The sequence below is a fragment of the Anas platyrhynchos genome, chromosome 9, assembly GCF_047663525.1.
Source record: "Anas platyrhynchos isolate ZD024472 breed Pekin duck chromosome 9, IASCAAS_PekinDuck_T2T, whole genome shotgun sequence".
Taxonomy (NCBI): Eukaryota; Metazoa; Chordata; class Aves; order Anseriformes; family Anatidae; genus Anas; species Anas platyrhynchos.
The window spans coordinates 3288294-3307081 of record NC_092595.1 but is presented as its reverse complement, the minus strand read 5'-3'; the positions used below and the strand labels follow the sequence as shown (position 1 = coordinate 3307081).

Below are 18788 nucleotides of genomic sequence, written 5' to 3'. Positions count from 1 at the left end.
CTACTGTGTCCATTCCAATTTTGTATCTCTGACCTGTAGAGGAGTGAAGTTTGTGTAGCTAGTGTAAAAGTACTGAGAAAGATGCCCAGTCCCATGGCTTATTTCACATATGCAAGTAGTCTCACTGCTGATCTGTGACAGGTGAATAGAAAGAGCTTTCCCATCCTCACAAAACATCAGATGTTGGTATGGAGAGATAATGGAAAGAATAAATGGCAGTTCCTTTATAACTTGGAATCACAGATAAGAAAACTGTCCCTCAAACCGTCACTCGTCAATAAGAGTGACAGGACAGGCACATTATTGATAACTGCAATTATTCAAAGACTTTTTCACCTCTTCAGATGTCAAGCACTATGAAGAATCCCTCTGAAGGCAACGGTCTTTCTTATAAAATTAAGCATTGATGGAGGCCTAGAGCTAACATAACACAATCACAAAACAGATTATCTCCTCCAGATCCTCAGCATGTCCTAAAGTTTTTATCAATAATTTTTAATCCACCAAATGATCATTCCAGTACTTGATGCTGACAGAGAATATTGAAATAAGTTATTTTATGACACTGATTACAACAGTGTGTTTTACATCTGAACTCCATATGAATACTCATGATTATGAATCTTATAAATCAACAAGCACATTCTCCCAGAAGCTTTAGCCATTATCACGTAATGGCTAAATGATGGCACACTTGTGCAAGTCTAAACTTAACAAACACCAGAATGATACAAAATCAGAAATTTCTTAACTAGAACTAGATAAAACTAAAACTTACTAAAATTGGTTGGAAAAAAAATGGTTAATAACTAAGGTATTTATGCTTTCATTATAGAATGGACCTAGAAATAATTTCATGAATAAAAAGGAACTGTAGCTTATACAATTATAGAACAGTAGGTACTGAACATTACCACTTGTAGCAGAAACGGTTTAGAGTCTTTGACTAAATCCATCATGCATCTACATGTAACACGCTCAGCAAGCAAGGAATTACATTTAAATAGTCAAGATGCAGGCACCTGATCTCATAGGAAAGTCTAAAGCTACAGACAAAAAATGCTGACCAGATTTTACAGGATAGGCCCATTAAAATTCTGGGGAATCTCCATTCCATCAGAAAATCTTCGCTAAAAATCTGAAAAAAAAAAAAAAAGAAAAAGAAAATCTATCTATGTTAAATATTCTCAGATATTGCAGCTGTAAAGGCCTACAGATCCTTTCAGCTCCATTTCTCTGTAAACTCTGCTTTTCTTTTCTTTTTTTTTTTCTTTGTAACTGCTGTTTAAATTCTATTTACTATTATTGGGTCCTTATTTATTTGTGAAGTTGTTTGCTTACATTTCTAGATCTCAAATAAAAAGAAAAAAATGAAGAAAAAATACAGCTGTTACTGGATTTAGTTGAAGTAATCTTGAATGTGAGTTGGCATGGTGCAAGGTTCATTGACTATTCAGACTTTTTCCTGAAACAGAGAAAATTGGATTTTTTCTCCCTTAGGCTACAAGTTTTATTTATGGATACCGATGAAAAAAAAATCTAACTGATGTTCACTGGTTATTGTATATGTGCTCACAGGGCCTTCTCTTACAAAATAAAAAAAATAAAATAAAATAAAAAAGAGCAGCATTAATCGGTTAATCTTGCATAAATGACCTAGCTATACTATTGCTGTAGTTGTCTAAATAGGTGTTAATGACAAGGCATTTCAGTATTTTCTTGGGAAATCAATACTTTTAAAGTAGAAATTGTGATTTTCTGCCAAAATTAATGAATCTGCTGCTCTAGAGGTCAGGATGTCATTTGCAGTGGAGACTGTGAAAGAAACCATTTCTCAGTGCATTTATTCACATTGAGTGATAGCATTGGCCCAGAGTGAATATTAATAGCTGTATGATCAAGAGGTTAGAAAGTATGGACTGGAATATAATGCAACAAATGCCCAAGTCAGGGAGATAGAGCTGAGCTAAAAAAAGGCATTATTTAAGTGTTTGCTATAACAAGAATAATGAAACAAAGTACGTCAAATCCACAGAGTGGTATTTTTTCTGTAGCTAGCCCACAGAGAAAGGTAAAAGAGTTATGTGAACAGCTCATTTCCCCAGCTCGTTTCCAATGCTCCCAGCTCTAACCTCAAGTTGAACTAACTCCAATAAACCCTCTAGGCCTGCTCTGCTCCTGGATTTCATTTCTACCTTGCTGACCAGCACAATATTTCTGTTGTCCAACGTGGAGAAACCATTGGTTATATTAATTGCTACAACGTGGGGCTCATGCTGGGAGCAGAGGAAGGCATCTTCTGTTCCAGACTGCAACTCCATGGTCTTCAGTTACTGCCTGGAATTACCCATGTAGTACCTGTTGTATCATGGGAGATGTGAGAGAGGACCCAAAATCTAGAACTGCATTGCACAAGAGCATGAAGGTTCTGTAGCTGAGGTCTGCATTGTTATTTTGCTATGAATCACTGTTAAAAGGCCTAACGCATACCTAACTTAAAAGACTTCCAGAGGCAGTGACTACTCTAACTTGGATTTTAAGTGCATTCCTCCATTTTAAAGTAGTCTTCAAACTTCCTGTAAATAAATCGGTTTCCCTTGTCCCTAGGCATATTTTCCCAAGGTTTCAAAGCTCTAATTACTATGAACAATATCTTCATGGTCTCCTGCTACATCTCTCAAAAATATAACAAAAAGAGATCTATTTTGAAAGTTTCTTTGAACTTTGTAAGTCAATGATTTCTTATATAACTGCAATAAAAACCTCTGGGAAAGAACCTATTATGAGTACTGTGTCAGCAATTTTTGCTTATTACAGATTGCTCGCTCCCCTTTCCACATAACTATTTAATGAATTTAAACTAAGGATTGTATAATTTCACAGCCAATGGTAGCCGTGAGTTTTTACCAGGAGGCTTTTAAACTGAGATTACGGACAAATTAGTAAAGGAATTTAATGAAGAAAATAATAATTCAATGCAGCTGAGCAGTGTTTGACTTCCGTCATATCAGTGGGAACTCGGCACCAGAGCACAGCTTTCAGGCACTGCTTCAGGGAACCTATGCTGCCTTCCAGACTGACAGAGATGCAGCAGATGTTGGCCGGTGACACCCTGGCGAGGAGGCAGCTGCTGTCAAGAGCAGTGGGACAGGTAGAGAACGGCTGTACCCTGGCTCTTCTGGAGTCAAACATCTCCGTGCTCTGAATTTCTCAGTTTTCTGGTTGTTGGTTGGAGTTTCAGGCTTTAACGGTGAACCTCCAGCTGAAGCTGTTAGGAGGCAGCAGATTGCCTCGTTCAAGCATAACTGGCTACAGCAACTCAACAACTGGATATTTATTTTCATTTTATTTCTAATCCATTTTTCAGCCATTTGTCCTCATGCTTCCAAACGGCTTCTGCAGGAAGCATTCCCTGTCCTCCCCTCCACCCTTCAACTCAGTCCTGAGGCTGAGCTGGTGCTCCTTCCTAGAACAGCCGTTACCAATAAAACTATTTATATCTTTATGGTGTGCCCATTTGCTGGGCAAACTTTAATTGCAGTAAGAACTGCAAACAGAATAAAAACAAAAAAAAGCAGCATGCCGTCTCCCTCTCCCCCCCACACACATAAAAAACAAACAAACAAACAATTTGCCACAGGAATCTAGTTTCTAGAATAACAATGAAAAACCGATGATGAAAGCAACAAAGTGAGGATAGAAGAGAGCAAAAATACCATATGGACATAATTCTTTACTCACACCATAACACCAGTGCAGGCTTTAGTATTGGTATGAAAAGAATTATTATTTTTTTTGTTTGTCTGTTTGTTTGTTTTTTACAATGTGAATTGAAACCCTCTCGCTTTCAAAATTGATAAATTTTGATTTTGATAAACCAACAGCAGCACAAAAGAAAAAGGGTTGAGTGTTTACAAAACCTTTAGCTCTTAGCTTCTTCTTTCCCTGCAGGAGTTTTATATGGGACTGTTTCTGTACAAAACTTTTGTACAAAATGTTGAAGATTTAATATTTGGTGCAATGTGTTAACTTTACTGTTGGCTAAAAATACAAGAAAACTTGCATGCTTATGGTGACCTTATGCTTTTATGAATTTCATCTTATTTTTTTACAGTTTTGACATTTGTCGACTTGAAGGGTGAAAACAGAAGTTTCAGTCCAGAAGATTTTGGTTCATATCTTACACTGACATTACCTATGCCAAAATAATGATCCTTTTGCTTTAGCGAAGTGATTAAAACCAGATTCATGCACCATTCACTGCCACATCTTCTTCTTGTAACAGCTATGAAACAGGCCAAAAATATGGTGACACACATAGCATCACAGTTGGCACTTGCTTTTTCAAATAACGCCAGAAAGCAATTAAAAGGTGTGTCTCTGATGGATGCGAGAGAGAAGAGATTTAATGAAGAGTGACATTTTTCCTTTGACTGGTATGTAAGCAACAAAACCTGAGTGCTGCTGAATTGGACTGGCTCTGCAGGAGACAATGCACAATACCTGTGTGTTCCAGATTTCTAGACTTTCCCTGTGATCACGGATGGATTTCAGAGAAGAGAGGGGGACAAGTCATGCCAGATTCAAACACCTAGGGCAGTAAGTCAGAAAAAGAGATTAAAGCGGAGCACTCAATACACACCAGCTGCTTAGTGGTCTGCAAAAGAACTGCTTCTCTGTGCAGCACAGAAACTTTCCTAGGCATAATGGCTTTCTGGATCTTGGAATATGTTGCACTCACAGTATGAAGAGGAAAAAATTATCTGTATTAGTCATAGGTAGCCGAGCACCATCTGTTACCCAGCCTGAAAGTGAACATTCGCCACAAACTCTTTCATGATTACAGTTTGCCTTCTGGAGGAGGTACCACTGGGGGTAAAGCCATGCTGCAGAAATTGGGAGTTTTGTCATCTCCCCCGGTAAACTCTAGTTGTTCTATGTATTACAGTTGCCCTTGTTTTAATTATGTTGAGTTTCTTTTGCATTTTATTGGGAAATCAATAGTACATTTCAAACAGTATTTTTTTTAAAAAAAGGACAAAACAAAAAACAACAACCACTAAAATATTGTGCTTTTCTAAGAAAAAAAAAAAAAAGTCAATGTCAAAGGGAAGAACTGCTTGGTAAGTACTTTCCTTGTGAAGCTAGTTTCATCAGCTTATTTTTATGCCAGGCATACCTAAAAGTTACAGGTCTGCAGAATCTGGCCACTACCCCTAAAATATCCTGACTATAGTGAATCGTAACACAGCAGAGAAATAAAATACTCTTTCTTGTCTGGTATCTTCCAAATGCCCCCATACAACATTACTTTTCCATTACTAACCATGTGGACACATACTTAACATCTTAAATTCTAGTACTTATTCCATCTATTGTTTTTGTAACCTAAGTACTGGAACCTTCGCTTCAAGTAAAGTGAATTTATTAATACATAAGTCATAAAGATGCCTATGATACTATGATAAAAACAATTTTGTTCATATCTAGCCTAAGCTATACAGCAACATCAGAACAGCATGGACAAATTCCAATATTCTTGCAAACAGACAACTAAATGCAAACAAATCCATAAACATTACTGTTTTGATGACTTACGTTCTGCAAATGATTTCTAAACACCATGATAACACTAGATAAAATGCCCAAGAGAGATTTCTTCAGCATCAGTATTATTAGCCTCGAATATTGCTGTGGTAGGACAACAACTAAAATTTATATCATTAAATATGTAACTAAAACAAAAACAAAAACAAAACAAAACAAAACCCTCATTTGCCTAGAAAAATCTGAACTGCTTTGAAACAGAAAATCTTGTTTTGAATCAGCACTCTAGAATACCACAGAAAGCCAATACCACTTACAACCTAACAATTTAGTTTGTCTTTTTTTTTTTTTTTTTTTTTATATTATGGTATAAAAATGAAAAATCAATTTTTGCAGAACAGACTCAACTACCAGGTAAGACTCAACAATACCTATGTTTCTCATAGTTAATTTGCACATCATTGTAACTTATTCCAATTCCTACAGCGACTGAAGCATTCAGGGGTCATTACTAGGAAGATGCTCTTTACTAGGAAGATAGCCTCAGGCCTCTCTATCTTTTTTCTCTCTCTATGGTATCTTTTATACCCTTGGTTAGTAGGAGCATCAGAACTTTACAAATCTAGAAAATCATTTAGGAATTTCTACTTAGAAAGAGAAAATTACTTGGTAAACACAAGGGAAGGACCACACAGCTGTTCAAGAAAATTAGAGAGGAAAAAATAAAATTATGACAAGTTTCACTAACAAACTGAGCTAAATAAATGGCTTCTACCATTCAAACTTTTTTTTTTCTTTCATTACATGGGAAAAAATCTCCTGGAATACAGGTGGTAAAATTCAGGTGGTACTGGGATGTGAGATAAATTGCCTTACTTATTGAGTGCTTAGTGCAACAATTAGCATTAAAAAAGATCATATGGAAAGATTACTTAGGATGTATTTATCATCACTTTTTTCAGAAATATGCCTAGGTTGAGAATTGGATTGATGTGTTGCTTAACCTGTATCAGCATCACTGCATCCTTTAATGCGTTTTTCAGGTGAAGTGGCGGTTGAATGCCCAATTCTACAACATTGCTTTCATAATATTAAAAACTTAGCTTCAAACATTATTTATGTAGCTATTCCTTGCCAGCCAGGGCAGACCCAGTCCAAGCCCCCCACCCTTCTGTGATGTGCGGCCGACCTCTGTAATAAAAATGAGTGGGCTGAATGAAAGAGAATCATGCTGGAAAAGAATCTAAGAATATCCCCCATGCCCAAAGACTCATGAAAATACATGAAGGATTTCCCTTGATATACATTCCGACACAGATTGTGTTTACCTCTCTAGGATGTGAAGCTGATTATTCATCATCAGCATCTCATCAAAAACAGAAGTTTCAGTTTCCACCCGCACGCAATGAAAATGATACGATCACATCAGCATATTTTATTATTATTGTTACATCAAATCATCATCCCCTGGTACATATAAGCACTTTTTTTTTCTCCTTTTTTTTTTTTTCTCCACTGAAATAGCTCACTAGGTGTTCTTTATAAAATAATAAAGAACAAAGGTGTTCACAAAGACTTGTGTCAAAAACTATTCATCCATCCAAGGAATAGAATGAAACACTGTCTCTGCACGCTTGTAATAAAATCTGCATGAGTGTCTTGATAGCACTAAGTCCCTAATTAAGTAAAAGGGAGTTAACATCATTACATAGAAACATCCTGAGATGCAGTGATAGAACATACTCATCCTCTGTTCAACCCTCAGAGAGACATAGAAACATAATTTTACAGAATGTCAAACACAAGTTCAGACTGTCCAATATTAAAGCTAAAAAGGCCTATGGGACTAAGAAACACCTCCTACCATATGACAAAAATCAATACATCTGTGGAATTTAACACAGCGAATGAATCCTTGCCATTCTAACAATAATGGAAGCATTATATGGAAGACTGCAACTATTTGAAGTTACCAAGGCCCAAACCAAAACCATTCCTTGAAATTGATGCAGGATCTCCAAGACCTACACTAGCCTTTAATAATAGCACCAGAGTTATGACGATGCAAGGCTGTAACAAGAGAGAGGCTAGGGCAGGGGATTCTGAGACTTAAAATGCTTCTGAGAAGTTCATTAAGGAGCTAAAATTCATAATACCACTAATAACAGAAATTCAGAAAACTAAACTGTCCCAAAGAGCACATTTGCCTCTTTTGATAACCCTCAAAGCAGAGAGTCTAACCACTCACTAGCCTGAAGTGTCTCACCAATTAAAATAATTCAGCTAAAATTTCAAGACAACCGTTGTGAATTAAATTAGCTTTGCTGTTGCATCCACCCTCAGGGATGTTTGTCCAGCTCTGACAATACCCAGTGGAGTGGTGTCTTTAACCACTGTCTGTAAACCATTTGAGTCTTTCACTATCTTGAATGTCACTATCCTGAAACCATTTTTCCTAATGTTCAGTCAAAATATTGTTTCTTGGAAATTATTCACCCTAATATATTGTTATCTGTTTTTGTAGAAGCCCTTCATTCATTTGACAGCTTTCCTGCAACCTTCCCAAGATGTTACAGCCATTGCAAAGTGCATCCAACACATAAGACATCTCCTGCCATCGAACACTGTGTATTCCTTCCTTTCTATGCCTGTGTGTGCGTGAATTCACACAAACACATGGAGCCTAGAGACTAAAAATGAAATATCTTGTTTTATGAAGCAGTCTTACATTCAGACTGAGAATAGTATTTCATGCTGAAATATTTGATTTTAAGAGTTCAAGGTATATACAAGCCATAACAATACAATCCATGAAATCGGAGAAAGCAAAACTCATGAAATGCTCATGAAATGCTGCTACTTACAAGTTTCACTTAAAAGCTGCTTCCACAAAACACATAAAAGCATTCCTGAAAAAAATATTTTATTTGGACAGAAACATAAACTGGATGATCTACTGTAATTTTCCCCCCATAACATATCTCATTTTTCAAATTACATTTAATTACATTTTTGTATCCATATTCATTATTACATTAGCTGTCATTGTAATAATAAAACTAACTAAACAAAGGTTGACTTTTAGGACTTTAGCACCTATTAATCCATCAAATAATAAAAATTTTTCCCATCTACAGCTATGTAGATTTCCTGATGCTGATAACTAATGGCATTTGAGTGAAGCTGCAAAAAATAAAATGAGGAGCACTTTGTTTGGATTGACAGAAAAGACTTTTTGCTGACCATTTATTGGAATCCTGGGTGTATTTATGACAATTTATCATCCAATGCCATAAATAAAACCCATTAGATATTGAAATAGAATTAACTTTTCAGTCCAATTTTTAACTTGCTAGATGTACTTATTTCATTCTTTGTTTCCCTCTCTTAATCGGTTTCTAGTCCATGAAAGTCCATTATGTCCTACCCTGTGATTACTCTTAGCTTCCTTAATAGCCTCTTGAGCTTTTTAAAACCCCAAATAAATTATATCTATCACTTCTTGGTTATCTGTTATTTTGCTGACATCCAGGAGGAAAGAGAATTTTCCTTTTGGGAGCAGTGCTGTTTTGTCCTTATAATATCATGCTCATTATAACTCTATAGCTGTTTTTCAGCCAATGTTCCAAGTACGTTAGTAAAGTCCATTGGTTTATAACTCCCGAGTTCATCCCTAGCACATATTTTACAGACAGAGAAAACATAGTTTTCCCTCTGGTTGTCCATATTTTAGCAATCAGCTAGTTTGGGGAACTCATTCTCAAGTTTCCAGAGAAACCTTGAGGAAGAGTTGCCTCCTATTCAAGGGATGCACACCAACAACACTCAGTCATCTTTTGCAGTTTTAATCTACTGCAGTCCTTGGTGCATCAAGAACACATAGCACAAGCAGTAGGGCTATATTCCTGGGAAGAAATGTGATTATTACAAAGTGATGCAGAACAGATTATTTGCATCTTTAATCAATAGTTTAAATGCTAAACAATGCATATCGAGCACTTAAACATGGTGTTTACTGCTTTATCCCTTGTGGAGTATAATTATATTTTATATACACAGAAGCAATTTCATTTGTTTGTATCAAGAAATACACTTGTGTAATAGTAAAAATAATAATAATGTGCACAATGATCCAGACAGGATTAAAATGTTTTTAAAAACTTTGTATTAAATAACACAGCCTTTTATTATTTTAGCAGACTCTGCTTTCAGTATTAGAAAAGAAAATGAGGAGTGAGCTCAAGCAGAAGAAAGATGTGGTTCGATTACATCCTGTGTTACTCCAGTCTTCCTCTGGAGTGTAACAGAGGAAGTTTCATTTCAGTGGGGCTAAAGAAATCAAATATATGATAAATTAAGTGGATCTCTCAAATGTTATGCTTTCATCTCTCTTCCATCCTCTAAACATGGGTTTTAGACTCATCCTGACCTGAGCCCATTGGAAAGTGCCCGTTTACAAGGAGACCTGACTGTACACGTTGGCCTCTGCACAGAAAACTGTTTTGCTGCCCGCATGGTTACTTTATTTAAATGTTACCCTTTGTAAGACTTGGGTACATCTGGGAAAAGAAAATCAATACCAAAAGATATCTACCTTTTACTCCTTGTCTTCATGGAAGTTCACTGCCATTCTGAGCCTCAGAATGTCTGCAACAAAGTGGGAAAAAAATAACAAAACTCATGGATGGCTTCAGCAGAATAAAACTGTTTGCCTTTTTATTAATTTATTTTTTATTTGATCTTCTTCCTGTGTGTTTTTTTTTAGTAAATAACTATGTAAAGAATGAAAGTGCCCAATGTTCACATCTATACAAAGAACACACTGCTGAACTCTCCTTTTCCTCCCAGCCCACAGCAGCATCACTCCTCCGACAGACACCCTCTGTGCACCTCAGCTCTCAGTCCAGCCTTGTGCAACTTCAGCAGGGTGGGTGCTGCTTCCCCTCCTCCCCTTGCTGGACACCCAGGTACAGAAAACCAAATAAAAATAGTCACTACCTTCACAGAATTTTGATAATAGTGTTCTGTAATGACTAAGCAATCAGTTTTGACGTGCAATGCAAATCTGAAGTTAAAAATACAATTTTCCTGCGACGTTAATTATGAATCATTAGAAAGAATGAAATAAAAGCTCCTAACACGTTCCTCTTAGCTTTTCAGAGCAAATATGAGAAATAAAAATCACTTTAGAGAACTGTCACAACGTAGCAGACATTTGATGACTTTTTTTTTTTTCTAAGTAGTCTAGCGACGCCTGTAAATCATTTTCTTTTGTTGTTGCATCTGGAAGTACCACAAGCTAACAGATATAAATTACCTTAGTGGCTACAAATATCTTCTGAAGTATATTAAAACTACCAGGTATAGACACACATTTCGTTAGCATGCTAGTGATGAAAATTTGAAAATTGAAAAAGCACAGATCAGATACAACTAGACAAAATAAAAACAGAGCTTGTTTGCATGTGTACTTACATTTAGATATGTTTTATAGGCTATTTAATAATAATTTAAGTTATACCTTTAAATTATTATTATTAGATGAAAGTACTGTTGTACAGCTGTTACTCTCCAGTTACAGAAGATTCACTTTTTTCACATCTTCTAAAATCCAAAGAGAATTAGTGATATCTTTTTCTCTCTTTCTTTCAAGTCACCCAAGAAAGACTGATGTTTCAACAGCACCAGTCAGGGTTGTATTTTTGGTGGCTGCTTTTCCTTAGATCAACAAGAGAAAGCAGAAATACTGATATATGCTTCTCAGCACCATGTCTGAAATCATATATCTGAGTTAAAACAATTAAGTTAAATTTTACTTTGAATAGAGAAGAAATTAAATACATTCAATTTGGGGAAAAAAATGAATTGAAAGGGAATTGAAAGGAAAGACAAGGTGCATAGTATCAGTAACCTGTGACATTCTCAGACACAAATATCAGAGAAGTTGAGATTTAAGGGATTTCTAATCTCTAATCCCTTTGGATTAGCGCCAGGGAAAAAAAGCATGAGATTATTCCAAGTAGAGAAGAAAGAATTCAGTAAGAGGATCTACAGAGCCCAGGTGAGTCTGACCCAGCAGAGCCGTGACCCTCCCCATGTGAGCCAGCCACTCTCATCTCTTCTGCGAGACTGCACTGCTCCTCTGGATGGGACCATGCTGCCAGCAACATGGTCTGAAGCTTTCAGAAACAAATCCACTGTATGCAAGCAGTATTTACTGCAAACACAACAACACTACTTGCTCGTATTGACAAAACAAAATAGCAATGTTTGCATGGGAATGTTTGCAAATTATCACTGTCACAGTCTATAGACTGTAGCAGGCAGAGAGATGCTGAGCAAGACAGTAACACATTTTAACTCCACTCTTCCAAAACCCTCCAGGTCAGACCCCAGGGGCTAACCTAGAATCAGCTCCCACCTAAAATCCCCCAATGTCAGGACAAGTGACACTGTCAGGCCTCACAGCTCATGGAGGTGCTGCTCCGTGGAGAGCTCCAGAAAGTTCCTCTTGGGGTGAGACAGGTCCCGGTACGTGGGAAATGTCTGGTGCCTGATGCTCTCACAGACGTCCCTGCCCACCAAGGCCACCAAGGGAACGTCTCTTGTGTGCTCTAGAAAGGGAGGCAAGACTGCTTATTCTCATTTCAGAGTTATGAAAGGACTTAAAACATGTTGCTCCAAAAATATAACCTGTATCCTTCTCAAGTGATGCAATTAGCATAGCTTGTTGACTGATTTCCCTTTCCATATACATACGAAGCAATGTTACCCTACTCAATATTCCTCAGTAAGTACTCATCTCACTCTGACTCCCAGAATTAAATATCATTTTAATAATCATCTCAGTAATAAACACTATTCCTCTGCTTTAAAAAACTCTTTGACCTCTTCATGAGCTTGTTTACCCCTTTACTTTTTGCTCTGATGCAATTTTTTGACTTCAACAAGAATGGTGCAACATAATGGAAAATCAGGACCAAATAATAGATAGTATATATAGTATAATACATTAAAAGAAAAATATCTCTTTTAGTATTGCTGCACTTTTGACTGGAAGAGATAAAACAATATGCCTAGTGCAGATTGCCCCACGAAAACCTCTCAGAATGAATGCAGTGTAGATGCAACTTGTGTGAGGTGTTACAGTAAGTGGGGAGGTAACATGTGCTGACAACACACTTAAAAAGTTGATTTTCTTTAGAGAGAGAGATAAGCCTTTCTAGATTTCCTTAATTTCTCATTCAGCTTCAAGTATAACATAAAAAAAGGATTAATAAGCGTGTCCTGCCCTTTCCCACTGTCAGTTCACATTTACTAATTTATAAGAAATAGTTTACCTGTATTTAAATGGAAATTACCTGACTCAAAACCCAGCCTCCCTGTGAGCTTAAAGCCTAGGCAGCCTCCACTGCCATGATAACCAGTGGGAACACAACAGCAGCCTGAAATCAGAAACAGTTTTCTACTAAAATCTCATTTTATCATGTTGTAACACCTCCTTGCTCTCCAGAGTAAATTACCTGGAGAGAGTGCATTAAAAGAATTTCTGGGTACTGTATAGGAGAATAATAATGGCAATTTCATAGTGATTTCACACTATTACGCATGTACCACACAAGAAAACTATCACAGCAAAATCCAATTTGTTACTTTTCCAGAACTGAATTTTACTGCTTTTTGGTTTGCAATTAGTTATTATGAAAGTTTAATCAAAGTCTCAGTTTCCTCTTCCTCTCTAAATGTAGCACAGTCAGACTAAGATGCAACCAATAATTAAGTAAATTGGACTTGGCCTGGAACACAGGAGATTGAGAATAATTTGTAAGTATTACCCATTAGCAACTTGTATTTTCATACACTACCTTAAATTGGTTATTTTTAGAAGAGATAATATTTAAATGTGATTAGGAAATAAAAGCATTTCTTCATGTTTATTTGAATGATAAATTCCTTCCCCTGCACACAGGGATGCCTGCACTATGATTTGAAGGGAAGCTGTTGTTCAAGTAAGTGGAGATTGATCTGAAAGATATAAATGTAAACAGGAAAGCATCACAAAATAACAGTCTGATAGGATGGGGCAGAATCTTTTCAAAAGCAGAAAAAGCATCATGGATACAGTGAGAATGGGAATAGAAATATCTAAAGCAATAGCAAAACTGAAGACAGATTTGGGTCTATCAGACCGTAGGAGAGGAAACAGTAGGACTGAAAAGAATATTTCAAATAGAAATTACATAGAAAATACTTCAGCAGTGGTTGGCTGGTTGCAGTTCCAGCACTTCTTTCTCAAGAAGGAACCTGGTTCATCAACCAGATAATGATGCTCACAAGTGCTGTTCAGTCAATTCACATCCTGTTCTGCACCTGAACAAGTTAAGAATTGAGGTGTAAAACTGAAATGTGTTAAGAATTTTGTCAGATGGGGTGAGAGCTTGAAAACACAGAGTCCATGATGTCAGGTGTCCTGTCCCACCCAGCAGCTAATAGTTGCATAAGTTTATAACCTAAACAACGATTAGGTGTTAGGTGTCCTGTATTTTATATTGTAGCCCAGTGGTTGAGCCATGCCCTAGGCAAATGCTGGGCTCTGATTCAAAGGATCCCTCCACCAAAGGATTAAACCTCCAAAGGTTTAACCCCCAAATCCCAAAACATCCACAGCAACGAAATCCTATCCGCACCCCACCTCACAGGCCCCCAGCCCCAGGACACCGTGGTTTTGGCCTCAGCAGCCTGATGGTGCTTTCTGAGCCACTTCCATGGGAGGATTGCCAGCAAATGACATCCACTGCCACCAGGTAATGGAAGACTGTCTTGTTCCTGCAGTGAATTTATGCAGGTTTATGCAACAAGCTGAGTATACTGGAGTTGTTTTGCCAGGCATAGAATCATAATTCTGGGTTCCTAGAAAACATAAAAAAATAACTCAGCAGATAAACAGTTTCTGTAAATAAGTGGTAACCAATGCATTTTGGGGTTAGCAACTTTTGATTTGAACTTCAATTCCATCTCGGCTCAGTTTTTCATGTTGACTGGAAGTACACTGGATTTTGTTTCACAGAATATGCACTGAGCCATTGAAGAATAGCATTCTGAAGATAAAAAACAGAAATATTGAGATTAACATCACCACAAAGAGAAGGGTTTCATGTGCTCTCTGCTTTGCCTTAATGGTTGGTGGATTAGAAAGCTACCCTTACACTCAGAGCTGCTAGCTTTCATGTGTATTTGCTCAATATGTATGAAACCAGACTGATCATTATGGAACTCTGCTATTTCAGTCCAATTCATCCCCGTCTAAAAAAGTCTAAAAAATGACATGATATTGTGACTGTATTTCAGACACACACCCCCAGATATATAATTTGGAAGGAACTGAGGATAGCTAACTAGATTCCTGTATCAACCCTGCAAGTGAAACTATGAACTAAATTTTTGGCACTCCGTGAAGTTACAAAAATAATAAAGTAATCAGTTTGTATCTTATGTTTTATACTGCTATTTTAACATCGAAAATAAAATTTTATTATTCATTCACAGTGCACAAGAGTCACAAGGTTACATTTATGCCTGCACTTCTAAGCTTCAACAACAGTAAAACAGTAGTGAATTGTACTGTTGCACAAAGATAAAACCCCATGGTCACTTCGCTATATTAGCATTTTATTCTAAGGGTGGAATTAATTAATAGAGCATTAGAGATACACCAAATATATAAAAGGTTAAGTGGAAAGAATGGAGATTTCATTCAAAAATTCCAAAGCAGCTTAAAACCAGAGAAGTACAAAGGTGCATAAGCCCAGTGTTTTAACTGATACTGCACCACCGTGGGGCAATGACAGAAACACAGGACTGAGAGCCTGCAATTTTATTTTTCTTGCTTATTGTAGCTTTGATGGTAACATTCTTCAGATTTTTATAACACTGGCTATTTTTTATTTCCTGCGCAAAACACAGGTAGGCTTTAATCGTCATGATTATCCTGAAAAATGAATACTCACTCAAAGAAGAAAGCTATTATTACAGCTCGCTTGGTCAGCTGAGGTCACAGTGTGGGAGGATTCTGAGTCGAGGCAATTGCAAACGCTGCGAGCAAGGAGGGAGAGTCCACTGTGTATTGTGCAAGATTGAGTGCATCTGCCCTACGCTTCTCGATCAACAATAGAATAAGGGAATGAAATGTGGTTAACAGAACAAAAGTGGTCAACAGAACAATGTTGGGAAGTGTTATTCCAGAAATATCCAGGATCCTCCTTGGCTTTGAATTGCAAGGAAGCACTTTTACATTTCCAGAGCAAAAATAACTACTGAAATGTCAGAATTTCTGGTAGGACACAAAATCTAGATTTCACTCTGATTGTTAAGGGTTATTTGTAGAAAAACTTTAGTTGTTGATGGGTAAGAAAACCCACACTAGTACTGACAGTGATACCAGTTTATATACATCTAGTCTCTTGCTAGTGGAATCTATTAAAAATAGGTAAGTTCTTTATTAGCTAAGAGATGATTTGTCTTTTTTTTTTTTTTTTTTTTTTTTTTTTTTTAAGTCTTTTTATGTTGCTACTTTAAAATAACTACACAAATTTTTGTTAACAACACTTTGCACATATGGGATCATGTATTTACATAGCATAATGGCTGGTCACTGGAGCACAAGATCATTTCTTTATTTAGTTCATGCTCTACAGTACCGATTTCATTTTAATAAACAGTGTGTGTCCCTGAGCTACGATTAGTATGCGAATTTTCCAAGGTAAACTTTCCTATTTGAGGAGAATCACTTAATAGCTCTCTCCATTTTACTACACATTACCTTCTCTTTTTATGCCACTGCTCTCTCCCCTACCATGTGACATAAGCAATGGAAAAAAAAAAAAAAAAAAAGATTCCAAGGGATATCAAATGCACTTTGAAAGCTGTTAACTCCTAAATGTGGATACTCACTCAAGTGACTTTGGGACTCAAGAACTTACATAGCCAAAATTTGGCTCTGTATATGCATTAAAAACCAAGTTATAAACACTTAGAAAGGCTATAAAGATTGCTATCTTAAAGTTTCAAAGCCATCAATACTGAGTCAGTGCAATACTGCCGAGAAGGGGATAGGAAATCAGCAAGTGGCATGAATAACAACTGGGTGAGGCAAACAAAATGCATATTGGAAGACATGGGGAGTTCAGTCTTTGATGTCAAAGGCAGTCATGTTCGAGGCACTTTATTCGTCTGCCAGATTATCTGACTGCCTGTATGTTGGGTGGTTTGAATACTTGAATGAAGCAGAGCTGACAAGCTATTTTGGTAGGTGTCTGGGGTTGTTACCACCACGAAGAAGTGCAGCATTATCACTGCTGAGTCTCTGATCAACTTGTTGCCTAAACTTTGAGTGATTTGTCATTTCTTTCTAGCATGGAGATGGAGACAATCTTCAAGAGAGTTAGCTGCTTGTCAAAACTGTGACTAATGAACAAAGGAGCCTGAAAAATGACTGAAAGAGGCTCTTCTCCTTGGCAGCTTTACTCCACGTCGTGTGACGGTGGTGGCTGTGAGCTGCAGATGTGTCATGTTGTCTTCACTTCCTTTCTTTGCTGTGTAAAAATGAACAAGGACAGAACCAGAACAAAGTAAATGAATGGGATACCCACATTAGGGTAGCATCACATAATCAAACTGCAGGACCAGTGGTTCTGTGTGTGTCTGGAAGCACTCAAGGATGCAAAGAAAAAGGAAAGAGAGACAATTCCACAGGCGGTACATTATCAGCCAATTCCAGCTCACCTGTGAATATCCTGCCCAGGAACCTATGAGGATGTATGGGATCGAAAAGAAAGTTTCCAGTACAGAAGGTCAAAAGGCCCAGTGGTGATATGGTCACATGCATGGAGGTACCCCAGGCAGGCAGGAATGCATCTCTGTGCCACAGTGTAAATGGAAGAGCCTTCATTGGGGACACAACAGCAGCTGGATGGTTTGCTATTTCTCTAAAAATAAAACAAATTATTTCTGAACATAAATAGCTGTAGATTACTTTAGGGTAACTTCATAGCAGAAGAAAACAAATATTTACATGACTTTTATGGCATCATCCTAACTAAAAATTGCACCATGAAGTACTGACTAGATGAGTGCTGTAAGGCAGATGGTTTTGATTTTGGGGCTACCAGTCCATATTTTCTAGACAAATATGGTGTAATAAGAATTGAATCTGACTGAAAAATCTTCTAGGAGAGAGATGGCTAGAGTAGGTACAAAACCAATAAAAATTTTGGTACAAAGAATGAATGAATGAGCTCATTACACACAAAACCACAACAATGGAAAGAAAACTAAGCAAAATATACAGAAATCTTTCATTACTAGACAAAAACGGTAGAAGTAACAACACAGATAAATTCACTGTATAGTAGACTACTCGTTATTCTGCTAAAAGCCAAGAGATTTACTCTGTTCATGAGATGATGAGTCAGTTTATTTTACAAAATTAATTGAAAATGCCAAGCAACTATTATTAAATACAGGCACTGTATAATCAGACTGGCAAAGTCCCGTTCCTTTGGTAAGTTTTAAACAAATGCAATTTATTATCATTATTCAATAACTAGCAAATTACTGGATTAGCAGAAGAAACATAGTGTTTTATCAACGTTTAAAGGGGATAAACAGAACAACAAGGTAATTATACAATTATCATCCTGATAGAGATTCCAGGTCAAATAAGGCAATGATTGATATGGAGCTTATCAAGCATAGAACTAAGAAAGCGTAGTTAATACCAGTCAAACTCAAGTTTATAAAGATCTGATCATTGCCCAACTAACAAGGTCCTTCTTTGTAAGATTACAGGTTTATTAATAAAAGGTGAAAATAAAAAAAAAAAAAAAAAAAAAAAGATTTGGCGTCATAGCGTTTCATTTCAAGGAGGAAAGCTAGAAATGCACATGGCAAAGAATGGAGCGAGCTCTATTATCTATAAAAACTAGTTATTCCACTTGGTCAGGCCGGAGATGATCATCCAGAGGTATGAAGTGTGTGGATCGCCACCACGTGGCAGTCAATTTGAACGAGCACATTGCACAATGCAACAGGAGCAGGAAGGGAACACACACACCGTGGTTATTGTGACCATGGTAGTGAGCGGTAATTTATTAAGCCACTATAAACTGACCATTTACAATGTTTGCCCATATTCATTAGCTCTCTATTTCCCATCTCCCCTTTTCTTTCTAAGATCCGTATAG

The 18788-nt window shown here is 37.0% G+C and overlaps 1 long non-coding RNA gene across 3 annotated transcripts in view; it reads right to left on the bottom strand.

Moving 5' to 3' along the window:
* Positions 1 to 537: 537 nt before the first annotated feature.
* LOC110354567 (uncharacterized) overlaps positions 538 to 18788 on the bottom strand; it is a 171252-nt gene continuing 153001 nt past the window's right edge. For 2 of the 3 annotated variants that reach the window (XR_003499231.3, XR_011811456.1), the window contains exons 3-4: positions 17329 to 17531; positions 16116 to 17138 (exon numbers count right to left, since the gene is read on the bottom strand). This is a non-coding gene — a long non-coding RNA (uncharacterized lncRNA). Of the gene's footprint in view, positions 1139 to 4503; positions 4592 to 10141; positions 10195 to 16115; positions 17139 to 17328; positions 17532 to 18788 lie in introns of those variants that run through there. The other variant, XR_011811455.1, reaches the window with a different exon arrangement.